This window comes from Equus przewalskii, chromosome 19 (genome assembly GCF_037783145.1).
Source record: "Equus przewalskii isolate Varuska chromosome 19, EquPr2, whole genome shotgun sequence".
Classification (NCBI taxonomy): domain Eukaryota; kingdom Metazoa; phylum Chordata; class Mammalia; order Perissodactyla; family Equidae; genus Equus; species Equus przewalskii.
This window is the reverse complement of record NC_091849.1, coordinates 33664604-33683410: the sequence shown is the minus strand read 5'-3', so window position 1 is coordinate 33683410 and position 18807 is coordinate 33664604. Positions and strand designations below refer to the sequence as shown.

The 18807-nt window shown below is 40.4% G+C and overlaps 2 pseudogenes; both read right to left on the bottom strand.

The window, feature by feature from the left end:
* Window positions 1-4588: 4588 nt before the first annotated feature.
* LOC103545541 (DLA class II histocompatibility antigen, DR-1 beta chain-like) lies at window positions 4589-17694 on the bottom strand (annotated as a pseudogene).
* Window positions 4589-18807, bottom strand: part of LOC103544127 (H-2 class II histocompatibility antigen, E-S beta chain-like) — a 37774-nt pseudogene continuing 23555 nt past the window's right edge.

Genomic DNA, 18807 nt, shown 5'->3' with positions numbered 1-18807 from the left:
TGCTGAGGAAGAGTGGCCCTGAGCTAACATCCATGCCCATCTTCCTCTACTTTATATGTGGGACGCCTACCACAGCATGGCTTGCCAAGCGGTGCCATATCCACACCAGGGATCCAAACTGGTGAACCCTGGGCTGCCAAAGCGAAACGTGTGCACTTAACCACTGCGCCATGAGCTGCCCGGTAGTTCTATTTTTAATCTTTTGAGGAAACTCCATGCTCATTTCTATAGTGACTGCAGCAATTTACATTCCCAAGAACAGTGGACAAGGGTTCTCTTTTCTCCACATCCTCACCAACATTTATCTTGTGTTATTGAGGACAGCCATTCTAAGAGATTTGACTTGACATCTCATTGTAATTTTGACTTACATTTCCCTGATGATGAGTGTTGTCGAACACCTTTCATGCACCATTGGCCATTTGTTAATCTTCTTTGGAAAACTGTCGATTCACTTCCTGTGCACATGTTTTAATTGGGTTGTTTGCTTTTTTGTGTTGAGTTGTATAAGTTCTTTGTATATATTCTACCCATTTTTAAGTAATATTTCTCATGTTTTCACTGTTAAGGTGCATGAGTTCTTTATATTTTTGGATATTAACCTCATATCAGATATATGATTTGCAAATATTTTCTCCCATTCTATAGGTTGCCTTTTCATTTTCTTGACAACTTCCTTTGCTGTGCAGAAGCTTTTTATTTTGATGTAGTCCCATTTGTTTACTTTTGCTTTTGTTGCCCTTTCTTTTGGTGTCAAATCCAAAAAATCATTGCCAAGACCAATGTCTAGTTACTTACAGCTTATGTTTTTTTCTAGGAGTTTTCTGGTTTGAGGTCTTATGGTCAAGTCTTTAATTTATTTTGAGTTAACTTTTGCGAATGGTGTAAAATGGTCTACTTTCATTCTTTTGCATGTGGGTGTCCAGTTTTCCCAACACCACTTATTGAAGAGAGTTTCCTTTCTCCATTATATGTTCTTGCCTCCCTTGTTGAAAATTAGCTGTGAAATATGTGTGGCTTTATTTCTGAGCTCTCAATTCTGTTCCATTGATCTGTGTGTCTGTTTTTCTGCCGTTACTATGCTACTTTGTTTACTATATCTTTGTAGTATATTTTTAAATCAAGGGGTGTGATACCTCCAGCCTTTTATTCCCCTCAGGATTGCTTTGGCCATTCAGGGTCTTTTGTTGTTCCATATAAGTTTTAGGATTCTTTGTTCCATTTCCATGAAAATTGTCACTGGGATTTTGATAGGAATTGCATTGAATCTGTAGATTGCTTTTGGCTATGTTAATTCTTTCAATCCATGAGCACAGAGTATCTTTCTATTTCTTCATGTATTTTTCCATTTTTTTAAACAATGTGTTATAGTTTTCAGTGTAAAGGTCTTTCCCTTTGGTTAAACTTAGTTCTATGTATTTTATTCTTTTGTTGTGATTGTAACTGGGATTGTTTTCTTTTTCTGCTAGCTCATTTTTAGTGTATAGAAATCTGATTTTTGTATACTGATTTTGTACCCTGCAACATTACTGTATTTATTAGTTCCAACAGTTTTTTTTGGTGGAGCCTTCAGGGCTTTTCTATGTATAATATCATATCATCTTCTAAGAGAGACAATTTTAACTCTTCCTTTCCAATATGGGTGGCTTTTATTTCTTTTTCATGCCTAATTTCTCTGACTAGGATTTTCAGTACTATGTTGAATAAAAGTGGTATGAGTAGGCATCCTTGTCTTGTGTCTGATCTTGGAGGAAAAGCTTCCAGCTTCTTACCATTGAGTGTGATGTTAGCCATAGGCTTGTCATAAATGGCCTTTATTATGCATAGGTATGTTCCCTCCATGCTCTGCTTGTTGAGAATTTTTATCATGAATGCATGTTGAATTTTGTCAAATGCTTTTTCTGCATCTGTTGAGATGATTATGTGATTTTTCATCCTTCATTTTCTTAATGTGGTGTATCACATTCATTGATTTGTGGTGTTAAACCATTCCTGCATCTCTGGAATAAATCCCACTTGATGATGGTGTATGATCTTTTTCACGTAATGTTCACTTAGGCTTGCTAATATTTTGCTGAGGATTTTTGCATCATGTTCGTCAGGAACGTTGGCCTGAAATTTTCTTTTCTTATAGTATCCTTGTCTGATTTTGGCATCATAGTAATGTTGGCCTCATTAAATGAATTTGTAAGTGTTCCCTCCTCTTGCTATCTTTTAAAAGAGTTTGAGGATTGGTATTAATTTTTCTTTAGATGTTTTGTAGAGTTAACCAGTGAAGCTGTCTAGTCCCGGACTTTTGTTTGTTGGGTGGTTTTTTTTTAAAGTAAGATTAGCCCTGAGGTAACATCTGCTGCCAATTCTCCTCTTTTTGCTGAGGAAGATTGGCCCTGAGCTAACATCTGTGCCAATCTTCCTCTATTTGACGTAGGATACCTGCCACAGCATGGCTTTCCAAGTAGTGTGTAGGTCCGCATCCAGGATCTGAACTGGTGAACCCCAGGCTGCTGAAGTGGAACCTGTGATCTTAACCACTGTGCCACTGGCCTGGCCCCTTTTGGGTGGTTTTTGATTACTGATTCAACCTCCTTACTATTAATTGTCTGTTCAAAATTTCTATTTCTTCTTAATTCAGTCTTGGTAGGTGGGATGCTTCTGAGAACTTACCCGTTTCTTCTAGGTTGTCCAATTTGTCGGCATATAATTGTTCATAGTAGTCTCTTATGATCCTTTGTATTTCTCTGGTATTAGTTGCAATGTCTTCTCTTTCATTTATGATTTTATTTACGTGAGCCCTTTCTATTTTTTTCTTAGTGAGTCTAGCTAAGTATTTGTCCATTTTGTTTATGTTTTAAAAACATCAGTTCTGAGTTTCATTGATCTTTTCTATTGTCCTTTTAGTCTCTGTTTAATTTCTTTCTGCTCAGATTTTTATTATTTTCTTCCTTCTACTAACTTTGGATTTTGGTTTTTTTTGGTCCCCAGTTCCTCAAGGTATAAAGTTAGGTTGTTTATTTGAGATCTTTCTCTTTTTGTTGTAGGTGTTTATCAGTATGAACTTCCCCTTTAGAAGTGCTTTTGCTGCAGTTCTAAAGTTTTGAAGTTCTAAAAGTTTAAAGTTCTAAAGTTTTGATATGTTGTGTTTCCATTTTCCCTTGTCTTAAGATATTCTTTTATTGCTCTTTTGATTTCTTCTTTGACCCACTGGTTGTTAAGTAGCATGTTTTTTAAGCTTCATGTATTTGTATATTTTCCAATTTTATTCTTGTAATTGATTTCTACTTTCATGCCACTGTTGCTGGATAAGATACCTGATATGATTTCAATCTTCTTAAACTTATTAAGACTTGTTTTGTGGCTACCATATGACCTACTCTGGAGAATGTTTCATGTGCACTTGAGAATAATGTGTACCCTACTTCTGAGGATGGAATGTTCTGTAAATGTCTGTTAAGTCCATCTGGTCTAATGTGTAGTTTAAAGCCAATGTTTCCTTATAGATTTTCTGTCTGGATGATCCATCCATTATTGAAAGAAGGGTATTGAAGTCCCCTACTCTTACTGTATTGCTATTTTTCTGTTTAGGTTTGTTAATATTTGCTTTACACATTTAGGTGCTCCTATGTTGCGTGCATAAATATTTACAAAAGTTATCTTCTCTTGATGGATTTCCTTTTTATCATTATATAATGACCTACTTTGTCTCTTATTACATTCTTTGTCTTAATGTCTATTTTGTCTAAAATATATAGCTACCCCTGCTCTCTTTTGGTTTCCATTTCCATGGAATATCTTTTTCCATCCCTTCACTTTTAGTCTGTGTGTGTCCTTATTTCTGAAGTGAGTCTCTTGTAGGCAGCATATAGACGAATCTTATTTTTCTGTCCATCCAGCCACTCTATGTCTTTTGTTTGGAGAATTTAGTCCATTTACATTTAAAGTAATTATTGATAGGTATGTACTTATTGCCATTTTATTAATTGTTTTCTGGCTGTTTTGCAATTCCTCTTTTACTTTCCTCTTCTCTTGTTCTCTTTGTGATTTGATGAATTTCTTTACTGATATACTTAGATTATTTTCTCTTTACATTTAGTGTATCTACTATAGAGTTTTGCTTCGTGGTTGCCTGGAAGCTCACATAAAACAACTTACACTTATAACAGCCTATTTTAAGTTGATAACAACTCAAGTTTGAATGCATTCTAAAGCTCTACATTTTACTCTCCACATTTTAAGTTTCGATGTCACCATTTACATCTTTCTTTATCTTGTATATCCCTTAACAAACTATTTTAGTTATAGTTATTTTTACTACTTTTGTCTTTTAACCCTTATGCTAGCTTTATAAGTGATTACTCTACTACCTTTACTACATATTTACTTTTACCAGTTAGATTTATACTTTCATATGTTTTCTTGTCACTAATTAATGCCCTTCGTATCAGCCTAAGTAGTCCTTTTAACACTTCTTAGAAGGCTAGTCTAGTGGTGATGAACTCTGTTAGCTTTTGCTTATCTGGAAAATTCTTTATTCCTCCTTCAATTCTGAATGACAACTTTGCTGGTCAGAGTATTCTTGGTTGACAGCAAATATTTTAAAACTTTTTATTTTGAAATAATTATAGACTCACAGATCTTTGCAAAGACAGTACAGAGAGATCCTGTGTACCCATTCATGTAGTTTCCTTAAATGGCTATATCTTAAGAAACTATAGTACAATATCAAGACCAGGAAACTGGTATTGGTACAATGTGTTTATAGTTCTATACATATGTTTTATCACATTTGTAGATTTGTGTAACTACCACCACAAGTTACTTGCACTTTTTATACTTGATGTCCCTCTCTGTATCCCATGATATGAAGGACCTTGTGTGTTTGTTTTTGAGAAGGAATAGAGGTAGGAGATCACTATGATATGGGGTCATTAAGGGCTTTCTCTGAGCTCAGGTAAATATACTTAATTACAGAATGCAGAAAACACAAGAAAAACTGGGGATGGAAGCAAGAAAAACTTCACGATCCATATGTGACCAAAATTCAACAATATAAATGAAAACCATTACTGTTTTGTAATGCAACTCTCCTCTTCTCTTTTCTTTCTAATTCTTGTCCTTGAAGTTGTATGAAGCAGATGACTTTCACTCCATGTTTCATTGAGAAAAACTTTACAAAGAAATGTGGGCAGAATGTGAGTTCAGATGCACAGGAGGCAGTAAGGGTTGAATACAAAGGTGACCGGGAAAGAAGGAAGATGAGGTACTGCACTCAATATTGGGGACTTCTAGGCTTAGGGAAGGGTCTGAGGAAGCCAGCAGGGAAGGCATTTTCTGCAGGGTCACTGAACCAGGAGCAAACCAGATCCTGAGAAAGCATTCTTTTGGTAGAATAAGAGCCAAGTTGGAAAACTTTTCACGCTACGAAGTAGCTAGGATAGAAGGTTCCTCCTTGAGGGTCGCCATCTTCACTTCAGCTCAGGAGCCCTGCAGAAGACAGAGGAGAGTGTTGCTTCCAGACCTAACCCTACAAGCAGCTTCTTTTCCCCTCTCTCAGGGCCTCATGATAAAGCTCTGCAGTCAGAAGGAGAAAAAATTCTTTTGTCACCCTGAGCCAACGCTACTTTAGAGAGCAGGGCATTTATTAAGTGGAGAGAAGAAGCTTTACTGCAAACTGCCTGATCAGAATTCAATGTCATTCCCATTATTTCTTCTCTTGTCTTGTCATCTCTACCATCTGTTCCAGGAGACCCAAACCTATCTCTAAAAGATTAAAGAACATTACCTGTTGGCTGAAGTCCACCATGCCCTGAGAAAGAGAAGAGAACACATAACTTAAAAGATATGGAGGCAAGTCTGCCCCCAAATACAATGTCCCCAGCCGCTGGCTCACTACCTGAGATTTCGCTAACACCACAACACACATGATATGATACCAGGGTGGAGAGGAGAGCAGAAACTGAGTGTATGACCCATGAAGTTTCTGCCACACAAATCCAGTGTAACTTCATCAGCCTTAATGGCTCTTCCTGCATTTGCCCCTGGATCTCAACCCAAGATCTCCATGCATATTGACCCTTTTCTTACTTGTACAGCCATAACCTCTTATGTTTCAACATAGTAACCATGGTCGATTGAGTTCTGGGTTTCCAGGAAATTTGAGGTTGCTCAGTTACAGAAGGTCTTTATACAGGGTCACTGGTACACAGAGAACTAACTTGAGCAAAGCCATGATTCTTCCCCAAAAGGCCTGTGGGGAGTCTCAGCTGCCAGCAGAGTCCTCACCTTTCTGGTTTCTGCGGTGGATGAACAGCCCCGCCCCAAGGAAGAGCAGCCCCAGCACGAAGCCCCCGACTCCACTCAGCATCTTGCTCTGCGCAGACTCAGACGGGGCCCCTGAGAAAAGAAGCTAGTTTTAGTGATTTTTACCCCAAATCCGACTTCTCTAATTGAGACTCTGGGACTGAGAGCTTTGAGAATGGGAGAAGGCTGCCCTGGGAGAACTGCAATAATTGGCCATTTCTGGAAAAGAGATTCAAAAATCACTCTGGGTAACTGCAAAGTTCAAGCATTAAACTCATTTAAATATCACAAGCTCAACATCTGAAGGAAAAGGAGCCTGGACTGCATGAGGCAGACAAGCTTGTCGAGGGTGACAGAGTTTATAGAAGATGAGCCAAGATTGGACTTCCCTTGTGTCAGGAAGGTCCCTACATTGTAGAGGATGTGCCTCTTCTCAGATCACAATGAAGAGCTCAGAGCAACAGTGCCAGGAGCACAAGCCCAGCCTGAGGCAGGGGACTGGTACCCAGGGCCAAGGGGGAACCATGAACTATGATATCACAGGAAGGCTCAAAACAGGGATAATCTCTTTTATACATGCCAGGCATAATTGCTTCCCCGGGGGGTATAGGTATTTGTCGAAACTATCAGAAGATATCTATAAACTATCAGAGAATTCTATCACAGGATATCACAGTGCTACCCCCAATATCTTATGCTGAAGGAAAGGAGAACACGGAGTGAATGAAAATATGGTGTAGGGAGAGGACAAACCTGACACTCAGGGATAAGGAAAGTCCCCTCTTTGGTGGGCAAGGAATTTATGGGGTCAGAAAGCTGCTCACTCCATTCCACTGTGACAGGGCTTGTCCGGCTTGGGTGCTCCACTTGGCAGGTGTAGACCTCTCCACTCTGAGGAACTGTCTCAAGCATCACCAGGGTCTGGAAGGTCCAGTCTCCATTACGGATCAGACCTGTGGAGATGACTCCAGCCTCCTCTTCCTGGCCATTCCGGAGCCACCTGACTTCGATGTGGCCTGGATAGAAGCCATTCACAGAGCAGACCAGGAGGTTGTGGTGCTGCCGGGGCTGGGTCTTTGCAGGATACACAGTCACTGTAGGTTCAACTAGGAGAGAGAAGGTGGAGGGAATAAGTGAGGAAGACAGAGTAAGTCTCCTTGGTTGGCTGCCTTTCTGCCTCTGTCCAAACCCAAGCCTCCCTCAAAGCTGCCATGTGGCTGAACAGGAGCCAGAGTTGTGAGTCCTGAATTTAACGCTTATGGGCCCATTGGATTCAAGAGGTGTTGAGGAAAATTGTGGATTTTTTTTTCATATCTTGAAATAGTTATTCATTGTTGAAGTATTTACAAAGCTTTGTAAGACCATAGGGTGTATTAATTAAAAGCATGATTTCTGGAGCTAGGCTGCCTGGGTTCAAATCTAGGCTCTTCTTCTCCTTACTGGTTGATCATAGGAAAGTTTTTAAATTCCTCTATGCCTCAGCTGTCTCACCCATAAAGTGGGGGTAATAATGCTAACTTATCTCTTGGGGTTATATGAGGAACAATGGACCTAAAATATATAAAACAATGGCTGGCAGCCTTCAATTTTGTTAGCTATTTACTGTTGTTGTTTATGGTAAATAAAATATGATTCACAGTAGTAGGATAAATTGGGGAACAGTGGTACGATAGATGGAGATAGGGGATGAAATCCTAAGAGGGTACCTCGATGCACTCACAGCTTAGAGCACTACAGAAATGGTTCTATCCTGGGACCAAGCAGCAACAGACAGAGGTGATCTCTAAATCTATGAGTTGAATCCTAAGAAAAACATGAGTCCTGAAGGAGAGGGGAAGAGCAAGGAAAGCCATTCACTTAAAAAGTTATTTTTTACACTCAGTTCATCAATCTCTCTTCTTTGCCAAAAAGCCATATCTATTATTAGAGTTGTTATAATTTATAATTATCTCTCTTTCTAAACTGACATTTGAGGTCAGGGTAGGATCTGGGACCCATTAATACTGTGCTTAGCATCTGAGACAACCTCTGACACTACCAGGCCCTCAACAAATAAGATTATTTTCAAGAAAGGGGAAACTGGGGGGTGCAACATTTTTACAGTACTACAAAACAGAAAATTTAAGACTGATGGTATATCATTAGTAAAAATTTTTCAGCATACCTCATTAAGCAAAAATGTTTAAATTCTTAACATAAAAAATAATAATCAAAATATAATATAAACGACAAACTGGAGAAGATGTTGACTCAAATATCAGCAAAGTGTTAATAATCCTACTGCATGGAGAACCCACAAAATCACTGAGAAAACACTAGGACCCTGATATGACAGATAATAGATAATGCTTGGAGCAACAATTACAACTGGCCAATAAATGTGTGAAAACATATAATAACCTTATAAATAAAAGAAATATAAATTTAAAAAAAGATATAAATTTCCAACTGAGTGGCAATATTGAAAAAACCTAACAAAGTGGAATGTGAAGTAAATTGTGCTACAATTATACAAAGGAACAACCTGTAACTACTTAAATACTATTAGCATTATAAAAATAGTCACATCAGTATGTTAAGTAAAATTATTATTCAAAAAACTATTTTCACCATCATTTCAACTACGCAAAAATATATACACTAAAAAAAAGTAGCAGGAAATTGAGACCTAAAAGAAGCCTCAGAAAGGTCAGAGGTGCCTGGGTGTTTCCTCCTCCCACTCGGTCCGTCCATATTAGTCTCTCCCACAGATTTCACTGTCGTTGAAATGCTTATGCACAGCAATGCTTACTTTAGGAGTTTCAGGATGAGGAAGAGTGTGTGCCAAGATCAGTCTGTGAGTAACCCTTCACATTCTCCCAAACCTTTTACAGTCCTGCTCTCTCCTCCCCTGACCTTCACCCCAACCACAGACACCACCTTCAATTTCCCTCCTTCCATGCCTGGCCTCTCACCCCAACCAACATTTCCCCCCTCTCCAGCCCCCTGCGCTGCCACTGCCCGCCCCCACAGCCACCCTCCTGCACCCACCACCTCACACCTGCCCCCTCTCTCCCACCTCTCAGACCCCAGGCCCACTCCCCCCACCACCCACACACACATTCTCTCTGTCCCACCTCAGCTCACAGTACACCCCTCACACACACACGCTGTCCCCCCACAATCACACACTGACAAACCACACACCCTCTCCACAACCCCCTCTCACACGGTCCCTTGTAACTTGTACTCGCTCACAGTCCTACACACTCACCGGGACTGAGTCTCTCCGTCTCTGTCTCTGTCTCGGTTTCTCTCTCTCTGTCTCTCTCTTCTCCCCCCCCACACACACACACTCCCCCGCGCTCACCTCGCCGCTGCACCAGGAAGCTCTCGCTGACGCCGTAGTTGTGTCTGCATACGTGTCCACCTTCGCCCGCTTCTGCTCCAGGATGTCCTGCTGCCCGTTCCAGTACTCGCCCCCCCCCAGCTCGGTCAGCGCCCGGTACTCGCCCACGTCGCTGTCGAAGCGCACGTACTCCTTCCCGTTATAGAAGAGTCTGTCCAAGTATCGCACTCGCTCTGTCCCGTTGGAGAAATGACACTCGGACGTACTATACTCCAGGAAATGTGCTGTGGGGACAGGAAGGATCCGGTCACCCAGGCGGGTTCCCGAGAAGAGATGGATGGCGACGCCCACCAGTGAGGAGCGTCCAGGCACGCGAGGGGGCACGAAGGCACCCCTGACTGGCTCCACAGGCACCACGCACGAACTACCAGCACTGCACAGGGTCATCTTTCATCTGCCCGCGGAGGAGGGAGACCTGGCCGGGCGGGGAAAATCTCTCTGGTCCGGAGCCATTCAGGATCCACTGGGCTTCCGTGCTTGGCTGCAGACCTCTAAACAGCAACTGGAGCTGGACAAGGATTTGTCTCCACCACCACCCGACGCCTCCACCTGAAAGACGCTCACCGCTCCCTCCTCTCATCCCACAGCTCTTCAGCTGTTCCTTAAACTCTTCCCAACTCATTCGCTCTGTAAATACTTTATTAGTGCTGTCCCCTGGAAATCAAAAGAAGGGAAAAACAGACATCTTCCCTCCACTCGTGAAGCTTAAAATTTAGTGAAAATGATGGACAAAACTCAACCGCGCAAGAATTTTTATGGAGTGAGAAATGTCAAAACAAAGGTGTGGAGTCTTAGGACAGAGAATAACAGGATGATCTCAATTACCTCAGGGCGCCAGAGAAGTGGTCTCTGAGAGTAACATTTAAGATGTGACAGGAAAAGTTAAGGTGATGTGAGCTAGAGAAGAGTGGGTGTGTGTATATGTTTGGGGAAAAGGGAGGCACATTTCAGGTAAAGGTAACACCACGTGGAGAAGCTTGAAAGAATTGATGAATTTCCTCAAGAAACCAGAAGAAACCAGTTCACTGAAGCAGAGACAGTGAGAGGAAGGAGGTAAAAGGCTAGACTGGAGAAATCAAGTGGAGCGGAGGACTTACAAGCCTTGTAGGTGATGTTAGGATTTTGAATTTATACCAACTGTAGTGGGAAACGCCTGAAGAGTTTTAAAGAGATTAAAACCATAATCTCAATACAGATCTACACTCCTTTTTCTGCTTTTCTAAATCCAGATAGCTCAGGAAACCAGATTTTTAAAAAAATTTGGTGTCAGAACTCATTTGGAGTCTCTGACCTGATGAGGTATAGGGTCAAATGTGTCTCTCAGCTCTTATTGGTTGTACGTGCTTCTGTAGCTTCAATGTGCTGACATGCACATATGTATAAATATCCACATACATATCATATAAATGCACACATTTTTGAGGTTTTTGTCTTTACATTTAATTGAACTGTGAAAATGTCAAAAAAGAGTTAAAGAATAACCCTGGGGTTAAAAGTGAGATGAACGAATGGAAGCTTCTGATAGCATCAGTAGTATGGAAAGCAGAATTACTTCAGAAATTTGAGGCACTTTACTGAAAAATATTTGCAGCGGTCACCACTATTTGTGATTTAAAAAGGCAAGTTGTTGAAAGTTAACAGAGATGTCATAACCAAGAAATCTTGAACATTTTCATGAAATTTTGAAAAACATTGCAAAAGGCGAAAAATAAAAACGAAGATCTTGAGCTTGCCTTGATTGAATGGATTCAACAAGAAGTGATGGATGTGTGCAACTGTCTAGTTTTTTTGGTAATGAAAGAAGCTAAAAGAAACCATGAAGAACTGAATTGGAGGGTGTGTGCTTAAAGCGTGAGTGTAGAATTTTTAGAAGAAGCACAGCATAAAGTAGAGTTTCCAACCTCGGCACTGTAACATTTTGGACCAGATGATTCTTTGTGGTTGGGGGTGGTGAGGGCTGTTTTGTAAATAGTAAGCTGTCTACCAGCATTCCTGGCCTCTACCCACAACTTGTCACCAGAAACTCCCAGTGTGACAACCAAAAAGGGCTCCAGATATTGCCAAATGTTCTGGGGTGAGAAGGAGCAGGGAGGAGGGTGGTGAGCTGTCTCTGGCCAGAACCACTGGTGTAAACCACCTGAAAAAACTGTGGTGAAGAAGCCACTGCTAATAATGGGGCAGCTGAGAATTAAACTGACAAATTTGCCAATATTACCTCTGTTGAAAATCTAGGTCCTACGTTAAAGTTATGCTTTTTAGGAATCTGGTCCCAATGCAGAGCTGTTTTTCCAACAAAATAAATTTTTTCATGACCGCAGTTTACTAATTTCTTTGCGTTGCCAATCAGTCACTCTGATACTGCAATTTATAGTAAGAAATATGTATTTGGTCTTTGTCCCCTTTTCTGGCACAGAGCTACTAAAACTTAGGGAATTTATAAGTGATGAGAGCGATAAAGGTGTCTTTTGTTATGTTAATGAGATAACTTATGGATTCCACCTTGGGATGGGGCCTGGGTGCCAGGAGATTCAACCATGCGATTGGAGGTTGGAAATTTCAGTATCACCTTCTTGACCTCCAGGGAGGGGAGAGGATTGGAGATTGAGTTCAATCACCAATGGCCAATGATTCGATCAATCATGTCTATGTATTGAAACCCTCATGAAAGCCCAAAAAGACGGGTTTCAGAGGGGTTCTTGGTTCATGAACATGTGAAGATTTGTGGGAGAATGCTGCACTTAGAGAGCATGGAAGCTCTGTACCCCTTCCCCATACCTTGTCTTGTACATCTCTTCCATCTAGCTGTTCCTGAGTTATATCCTTTTATAATAAACCAGTAATCTAGTAAGTAAAATGTTTTTCTGAGGTCTGTGAACTGCTCTAGCAAATTAATCAAACCCAAGGAGGGGGTCACGGGAACCTCCATTCTATAGCCCTTTGGTCAGAAGCACAGGTGACAACTTGAACTTACCATTGGCATCTGAAGTGGGAGGGGGCTGTCGTGTAGGACTGAGTCCTTAACCTGTGGGATCTGATGCTATCTCCACGTAGCTAGTGTCAGAATTGAGTTGAATTGTAGGACACCCAGCTGGCGTGGGATAATTGCTTGGTGGTGTGGAAAAACTCCCTACACATTGGAATTGGTACCAGAACACTTTAGCCACCAAGTTATACAATTTATCCTTCACATCATCTTCTTTCATAGTTTCTCTGTAGCTGGTCCACTACTTATCTATGGTACTATAGTATAGCCACAACCTATTATGTCTGTTCAATGTCCCAACTAATTCATTTTCTAACTTTCAGTCTCCTACTCCCAATAATACCAGTAGGCATCAAATTACCAGCCTTGGCCAGATGTAGAACTCTCATTTCTGTAGTCAATCTCCTCAGAAGGGGAAAAGCTGCGAAAGAGATGACATTGTCATATAGACAGTTTGCAAAAAATTAGCAGGTCCCCAGACTTTGAGTAGAGATCTTAACAAAGCTCCTTTTGCCCCATAGAAATGATGGAAGACAGGAGTGTACTCTGGATCATACCAGATTTGTCTCACTATTCAGAAATTCTCTAAGTACCTTCTTGACTCATGAGAAAGTCTAAAAATAAAAATGTGTGAAGTTTTTGCTCACTGTAGCTTGTATGGTTAGCACTGTTAATTCATGCTCGTGTGCCCAATTTAAGGTTACTAGATTTAGCACATAAAACTACAGGATGCCCAGTTAAATTTGGATTTCAGATAAATTATTATTGTTGTTTATCTGAAACTCAGATTTATCTGTTAATCCTGAATTTTGTTTGGCAACCCTAGCCCAACTGGCTAACAAAATCTCAGAAGGAGTGTGTTTAATGCTTCTTTGTATTCTTCAACACATGATCATGATGGCCTGCGGATAGTGTGAATCCATGTGGGACTTTAAAAATAATAAATTCAAAATGAATCTAAATTTCTCCTACATATTGGAAGTAGCAGGCCTTACATCACTCTCCTACCCAAAGACACAAACTGGCACACACGTCGTCAGAAATTTTATCAATTTTACCCAGTTGAGCCATTATTCACTAATGGTGATTAGAAGCCCAAGCTCTAGGATCAGGAAGCCTGAATTTGAAGTCAAACTCTTCCAATGGGTCAGTTTTCAACAGCCTTTTTCTTTATCTCTAAAATGAATTTAATAATTGCACATTCCTCACAGGATTATTATTAATTGTGAAATTAAATAGTGACTCTTCCTAGTGCTGATGACATAATAAGTACTTAATAAATACATTACCATTTGAATTTTTATAAATCCTATGAATGCAACCTCATAAGGTCTTTCTATTCCTTAACTTCCTAAAGCAAATAATACCTTCATCATGATTTGGCAATTGTCTTCTATTAATTTTATCACTAATTACCATTTTGAGCACATAAGTGCAGAAACATTGGTTTACGTGTAACAATGGAGTATACATGAACCTAATAAAAAAGGAATATGTTGACGTGGAAGAGAGGGACTTTGTATATACTCAGATTTAGACTATATAATCTGTGTTCTAGTACTAACTATGTGACACTGTGTTACTGAAACTCTTTGAATTTTACATTCCATATATATATTTTCATTGCTACAGATATGATAAGATAGCTATGAAAATTACATACCGAAATTTATAAGCCTGGTACATAGTAACTGCAAAATGTTATGATGCTCCATGCTGATAGTGACCAGACTTGTTTTGTTCATCACTCCATCCTCATCACCTAGGGTAATAACTGGTGTTTTCTAGGTTACTAATAAATATTGGATATATGAATTAATGGCTTTTTGCACATCCATCACATCTGCCTACAAAGCACCATGGTGCTGCCTTGCTAATGACTGAACATCTCTGGTTCTCAAGTTCTCCAAGCTTGTCTTCAGGCTCCTTTATTGTTATATTTTAGGTCCTGCTGACTCCTTGATCCCAGCACAGTCTTTCTCTGGGGTTGGCTACCCAGAAGAGTCATCTCCTTCACTTCTTCAGCTCCCATTTTCTCTTCTAACTGTCAAATCTAGTTTCTATTTTGTATACTGCGCTGACTGTAAATGTCAGGTCCACCAGACCCAGTGTTCATTTCTCTATCATGTTCTCTCTTCAACCATCTCTTAGTGGTACTCACCATAACCGACCAAGCCACCTCCTGGAAAAGAATCTACTTGCCTTCATTTCCATGCATCACATTCTCTTGATTTTCATCGATATCACTCTACCTCCATCTCATTCCCCTTTGCTGACTTATTGGCCCTTGGCTCTCTGGGCATGGCCCTTGCCATCTTCTTGTCTTCTACATACCACATTCTCTCTATGTAGCCTCCTCTGTTTTCCTGGAATTTAACACAGTACGTGTGTCAGTGACACCAACATGTATACCTCTAGCTCTAGGTCCCCTGAACTCCAGTCTCATATATTCAACTGACACCTTAGACCTCCACATAAAAGTCAATGATTATTTCAAACTTAAGCAAAGCCTTTACTCCTAACCACCCACTTCAAATTATTTCCACACACAGTCTTCCCTATCATAATAAACAGTACCACCATCCGCCTAGTTACTGTGAAAGACGAAATCCTTAGTAATAAGCTCAATTTTTCTATCCCCCAACCCCTAACTTTAATTCATTAACAAGTCATACAAGACTCCATACCAAATCTGTTCACTTTATCTTGACCACTGTCTTTGTCACTACCACACTAAAGGAAGCCACAGCATGTCTGCCGTGGAGAATTCTGCCCTGCTCCTAAATGGTCTCCCTGGCTCTACTTTCGAATCTCTACAATGCAATCTCCATATGGTAGCTAGGATTATGTTTAAGAAATAAATATAAATTGACTTTCTTTGTAACCCTTCAGTAGCTTCACATTTCTCTTTAAATAAAATTCAAATTTCTTACCCTGGTCATCAGGGCCTATTATGATCTGGCCCCTGACTTCTCAAACCTCATCGTCTGCCACTTCCCAACTTGCTCACTCTGCTTCAGCTACTCTAGCCTTCTCTCTGTCCCTCAAACACAGCAAACATCTTCCCACACTTCAGCCTTTTCCCTGTTGCCTCCCCCGGAACACTTGTCCCTTAGATCCTTCACGTGACTGGCTTCTTCTCACCATTCATGTCTCATCTAAATATCACTTTCTCAGGGAGAGCTCCCCAGCCACTTGAACTGAAGTCAGGTGAATCCATTCTGTCTGTTCCATAACTCTGATGTGTTTTTATTCAGAGCACTTATTTCTTTCTGAATTTTTTTCTTTGTTAAATGCTTATGGGGGTGCCTTTCTTCCCTGTCATAGGTAAGTTCCATGGTAATAGAGGACTTTTCTATCTTGTTCAAGTAGAATTCTCTGAGCCTAGAACATAGCCTGGTATATAATTGTTCCTCAGAAAAATATTTGTGGCTAAATGAATAAACCTGGGCTTCTGGAAATTGATCATTGTGGGGATCCTGGAAAGCAAGAATGGGCTCAAGTTCCAACACTCTTTTATTCTGATGACACATTATATCCCTCTCCTTCCTGTGAGAAGTTCAGACAAATTTCCTATTTTCCATCTACCAGTTGGAGGAACATTCAAAGGTAAGGAACAGGTGATTTTAAAAAAGAGGAAAATTTTCGTTAAGTATCATCTTTTTCAGTGGGTCCGTTACAGTGCTGAGGGTCTGTGTAAACTTTGGGAATTTTCAATAATGGTGATGACATAGCTGGGGAAATAATAGGGAAGCACTGTAAGTAGAGGTAGACAAACATGGTTAATTAAGGCAAACAGAAGGCATGATAAATGAACCTATGACATTTGGGGCTAAGACTCCAGGAGGGCAATGAGTTCTCTTGACTTGTTTACTGACTTTCAGCCCTATGGGATATAAATAAGTTTTGTACTCTCTCTGTAATCCTGTTCAGTTGTATGCTTTGAACTATATGAAATTGCTGATATTTGACTATTTTTGGCCTATGAAAATAGAATTTCATACAATTTATTCTGTACTAGTTGAATCCTTTCTTGTGGACTCAGGCCAGAGAAAGGGGAAATGTAGGAGAAACTGATAGCATAGAAAAGTTCAAAATAGATTTATAATGAACACTAACCCATGCCAGTTTTCCAGAAAATGACTCGAATTCTTTAAGGCATCAAAGAACACCCCACAGATGCTCCTTACTATAGAATAATTCTAAGTTCTAAGAATCCTTGCTTCAGCTCCAGGGTTCTTTCCATGGGAGAAATAGAGAGCACTAATCCCAACTTCTGTCAGAGACCCTCCCGGACAGGGATACAGGCCTTATAAACATTGGGGTTCAGGGAGAAAGAAAAGAAGGTAATGGGGGAAGCTCTTGATGCATCCTCACCTGTTGGGGAGAGGCACCAACATCAGAGATCCTGTTGAGGACATGACACAGGATCTTCCAGGAGAGATCTTTCTGATTCTTTTTGACTCCTCATAAAATTTTCAGAGAAACTTTCCCTTTTTCTGGCATAACTCAACATAAAAAAGAGGGTTACTGGATGAGAGTTATTTTGAAATTGTTACTTCTAATTCTTCTCAGGATCCTGAGGGAATGGGATGCAAGGCTGGAGAGATTTCATTGGAGGAAAGATGAGAAGAAATAGCCTATTCATAGAGGCTCCTCATGCAGCTCTCATAGAGAGGACAAGCATCCAGGCCCCTTCTGTTGTGGAAAGATTGGGGAGCCATATGATAAAGATGGGTGGTCACTGAAGAAAATGACACAATTTTCTCAGGGGAATGGCCTGGACACAGTGACAAAGTTAACTCCCTTCCTCCCCCTATCCCAGAACAGCTCACTACCCAAGGTGTGCACTTACGTTGGGTGTTCCTGGCCCAACCAAGGGGAGGGTTTAGTACCATCAGCATCACTGTCAGAGCTGCCATCCAGGAGCCTCCAGGGAACCACAGACACAGCATGCTGGAGAACAGGAGAGACAGGGTGCAAAAGGCAAGTCTCATTCAATGAGGACTAAGACTCTCTTCCACTCACATCCCCAAATAGTGCCAACCAGGGACCTCATTTTTTTGTTCCTGGATTGGATAATCTCAGTGTTGAGAACCAATCAGCATCAGAAATGAACAGCATCATTGGTTGCTGGTCAGAGACTCAGTTTGAGGGTCGTCTTCTGAAACTTAGATTTCCTTTGTTAGAAGCATTGTTTTAATTTGCTACTTTAAAGGTTTGATCCAGTTGGATCTGAAAAATTTTAATTGGGCCCCTATTGTGTGCCAGCTCTGTGCTGGTCAGTGATGTGTACATAAATTGAGTGCCTTTTTGGGGCATTCATCGCTCTCACTTGAAGACAGAACTATTTTGATGAATAAATGTTTGTGTGTCTAGGAGTTGAAGGGGTGGAGGGAAGATGACTGCAAGTTGGGAGACCTTTGATCTAGTCCATATTGCACCATAACTTCGTGTTGTAGATTTTGGAAAATTACTTAATCTGTCACAGTTGAAATGAAAGCACTGTGATCTTTCCGGTATTTCAATACTGAAAAATGCTGTGATTCTTTTGGCGGCTCAAGGAGCAGCACACCCCTGGTAATTGATCACATGACAGAATTATAGCTGTTAATTGGAGAGTATAATCTGTACCTTCTTACAGTTAGGGATGCCTCTGATAAACTAAAGAAAATTGAAAGTTAGTCAATAATTTAATCTGAGTGAAAAGGTTTTCAAAGTTTGTCTCCTGATGCTGTCACTGAGTTTAGTGGCACCTCCAGAATACACATAGAGAAAGAGGATGGAGGAGGCCATCTACGTGGAAAGTACTTTTGTGCAGCACCTGAAAGGATCTTTGTATAGCACTTAACCTAACAATGAGATAAGGCCAACTGTCCAAATCAAAGTATGCTGGGGGCTGAGAGATCCACAAAGGACTCAAAGTCAGCCTTTGGCAGAGCTCTGCTTTAGGATAGTTAATATTTTATATGAAAAAGTGTTAAGTTTCTTACTCCTGGCCCTGTTACGATTTCCTCATTTTCTTGGCAGTGTCCCTTTATTATTCACCTTCTCTTGTTTTATCCTAAGGAAAGATATAAGAAACTTTGCTAATGAATACATTATAGAATGTTCAGGAAATAGAACACTATGGAAAAAC